Raw genomic sequence first — 3,724 nt, forward strand, 5'->3', positions numbered from 1 at the left:
ACTTTTTCATCACTCATTTTGAATCGATCAGAAAATAATGACACTGTGTCAAAAATAAATCTTTCTGCTCTGAATTAGATTGGCAAATGTCACATGTACAAAATGCAATTGGATTCACCTGTCAAGCTACACACTATTTTAAGTTACGCCATATCTTATCAATCCTTTAAAATTAATGCACACACCCAATACTTTAAATGATTTAGAAGTAAATTTATCAACAGTCAAACTGAGAATTGAAAAATATTTAAAACAAAATAGATAGAATTGAATAGAAAACATACTGAGAAAATGATTAATCTCCTTCAAAACTACTAGATGTAAGAATAAAATTATTTTGTATTTATCTAAAATATATTCAATAAACCACCAAGGCGAAGGAACGCTGTTCGGTGCAGTTATTATTATTATTTTTTATTTTATTTTTATTTATTATTATTAGTTTCACTGACATTAATTAATCGACATTTTCACTGAGGTATTTTCATTATTAAAATAAAATTGGTAAATTGGTCGGAATGTGGAATCCAAGTTCATTTAATCGGGAACATACATCTTAGCGTCATTTAAACCAGTTGAACTTTCGTGTGTATTGTTGGTGGTAGGAGGTTGCAATGGTGTTGTGTCATATGGTGCTGATGGTGCCGGTGGTGTATAAAACGATTTGTTTTTGCCACCTTGATCCATGGTTGCCAATTTATTCGAATTGCTTCCATCACCCGGGTAGGGGGGCGGTGGTACATACGAAGCCAACCTGGCTTCAAGATGCACGTTTTGGCTCAGATGTTCTGGGTATGCTCTGACACTATCTGGGTCATACAAATATCTATATTCATCTATTATACATGTGCATATTATGTGTGAGATGAAAAGTAAATGTGCCACAAAGCAAATCATTATGGGAGCCACTGCAAAAGATATATGAAAATACAATTAAACTAATTAAAAAAAAAAATGAGAATTAAAATTACCGTAAATTTCAATCCAAAATGCGGAATGAAAAATGAGACCAATTTGAACCGGAATAAGCCATATCATTTCTATCCATAAAAACCAAAGTCTTTTTTACCTATTCAAAAATTAAAAGTAAAAGAATTAATTTCACTCAATGTTTGTTTGATCAAAATTAGTGTACCTTCAATAAAGCGGGAATCGATAAGCCCAACAATACACAATTAATTACTGAAATTGAAAATAATTAAACATTATTTGCGAAATTTTACTTTTACAGGAAAATAGTTTTTCAATATTTTGACAAACTTACGAAGCAGAGTGATAACCAAAGACTTCCTTGGATCTTCGCTCTTAAATATATAAACAATAGCCTGAAAATTGTTGTTATGCAATAATAACATGATTATTAATTTTATTTATTCGCTGCTGTACACGAGATGTATAATTACAAAAAACTACGATAATCACGAATATTTGTAATATTTGTCGCTATATACCAAATTCGTACAAAACTGTGTTTATTTGATGTTTTTTTTTTTCAAAATCCGAGCCCCTAGCAATTGCCATTCAACATTTTACATTTCAAAAATTGGTAATTTCACTCCCATTAGCATGTCAATATTCTTGACAACCAATCAGAACTTGGCGACATCATCAGTTAATTCTTTAACACACAACATTCCACACTTCTATTGGTGAGATCTAAAAGAACGCAAGTGTGTTCGACTTTGTCGCAATAAAGCAATGTATGTTTTGCGCCAAGTAAATTTTGAAAAAAGAGAGTATGTATTACGGCTGAATCAGTTATTGGAAAAGGAATGCATGTTTCGCACCAGATAAATTTTGAAAAAAGAGAGTATGTATTACGGCTGAATCAGTTGTTGGAAAAGGGATGCATGTTTCAGTTTTGTTGGTTTGGATAAAAGAACGTAAGTGCCTTTGTTCTGGAAGTGGGCTTTGGTGGATCCTCAAGATCATCAGAACCGCTCCCAGTTCTGGAAGTGGACCCTCAGGATGGGCCAGGGCATTGTCAAAACATAGTCTGTTCCATCCTGAGGATCCACCAAAACCCACTTCCAGAACTGGGAGCGGTTCTGATGATCCTGAGGATCCATCGAAGCCCAGTTCCAGAAAAATCATCGTTAAACATGCATTCCTTTTTTAACAACTGATTCAAAATCACTTACTTTCCTTTTGCAAAATTTATTTGGTGCGAAACATGCGTTCCTTTATCAGCAACTGATTAAGCCGGAAAACATACTTCCCTTTTACAAAATTTTTTTGGTGCAAAACATACTTTCCTTTTAGTAAGACAGAATTGGCAAAACACATACATTCCTTTTCCAAAATTTAAAGCGAAAAAAAAAACATACGTTCTTTTAGATCTCACCCATAGACTTCTTTTTATTGTTCGGATCATTCGCTTTGATTGTTATTGACATCTTTATTCCTTCATTTGATGTGACAAACCCATTTTTCGTGTTTATCAAATCGTCTCAGAGAACTAATGATTTAATACCCCATCCAAATTCGACATCATCAAACACATTTGGATTAGCACAGTCTTCGATTGGAATTTTTTCCGTGCAGTTTCACAGTTAGCGATGCTATATGCGCTGGATTTGACTTTTCATCACAAAACAAGAATACACCAAGACATGCATTTGATTTATGAACATGTTTTTTGATGATAATTGTCCATGGATTGTCTTCAAATTTTAACATTAAATCGTCCAATTTACTATTCTAATTTTTGGTATCACCCATCATTGATGCCAACAAAACTCGATTTATATAGGGTAAAAAACACAAAAAATCCTGAACTTAATAAAATCTTTTGGAAAAATATTGAAGAAAAATATATGTAAATTTTTTCTTTACTCGACCAAGTTCACTTTTAAAATGAAATCAAAATGTAAAAGTCACACACCATCGATGAACTACATTGTCTTTAGAGTTATTATTTTTTTAAACGCTTAAGCAGTAACCACTCTTATATACATTTCTATTCGCATTATAGCTACGATTGCTACTGTGGGTTCTGCTAGGGGTTTGCATGTATTTTTATTGGATGATATTTGCGTATTATCGTTGCGTATTGGCATATCGGTGAAATATCGGTATATCTGTAAAATATCGTTAATTTTCGGGTATTTTTTGATACTTAATTGTTCTGGAAGTGGGTTTTGGTGGATCCACTGGATCATCAGAACCGCTCCCAGTTCTGGAAGTGGGTTAACGATCCTGAGGATCCACCAAAGCCCACTTCCAGAACAAAGACACTTCGCATATCGGCGAATATCGGTGGATTTTTGGCACAAAATAGTGAAATCGGTAAAGATTTGCATGATTTGTAAAAATTTGTATTATTTGTTATACTGTTGTTTATTCGTCGAATTCGTGAAACAAAATCTTACATGAAAACCCCTAGGGGTTCTGGGAATTTAAGCGAGGTATAAATGTACAATTGCAATCAATACAAAATACTCTCCGAAGTTAAAAAAAATAAGTAGAAGGGCACAAAAGATAAAAGAGGAATTTACAATTGCTTTAGGTGCAAAGGCAAAAAGCAGCTTTAGAGTTGTTAAATTTTTATGATATTATGTCGTGCAGATGTTGGAAATTTGGTATTTTTTAAATCCTTTTTTTACAGTAAATGGAGTTATAAAAAAGCGAAAGCATATCGACCAGTTTCAAAACAATCAGACAGGCCAAACCGTGGCCGAGATGTCAAATCACAAATGTCATTAGTTGTCCCTATCGAAATCTG

General features: G+C 33.3%; 1 long non-coding RNA gene across 1 annotated transcript; it reads right to left on the minus strand.

Annotated features, from left to right (window-relative positions):
- Positions 1 to 393: 393 nt before the first annotated feature.
- LOC116351757 lies at positions 394 to 1,353 on the minus strand. Its single transcript, XR_004202195.1, has 4 exons — positions 1,265 to 1,353; positions 1,136 to 1,182; positions 972 to 1,069; positions 394 to 908 (listed from the first exon to the last, which is right to left on the minus strand). It is a non-coding gene; the product is annotated as an uncharacterized LOC116351757 (long non-coding RNA).
- Between the last annotated feature and the right edge of the window lie 2,371 nt (positions 1,354 to 3,724).

This window comes from Contarinia nasturtii, unplaced genomic scaffold, assembly GCF_009176525.2.
Source record: "Contarinia nasturtii isolate CC-2019 unplaced genomic scaffold, AAFC_CNas_1.1 Cnas_scaffold_6207, whole genome shotgun sequence".
NCBI lineage: Eukaryota > Metazoa > Arthropoda > Insecta > Diptera > Cecidomyiidae > Contarinia > Contarinia nasturtii.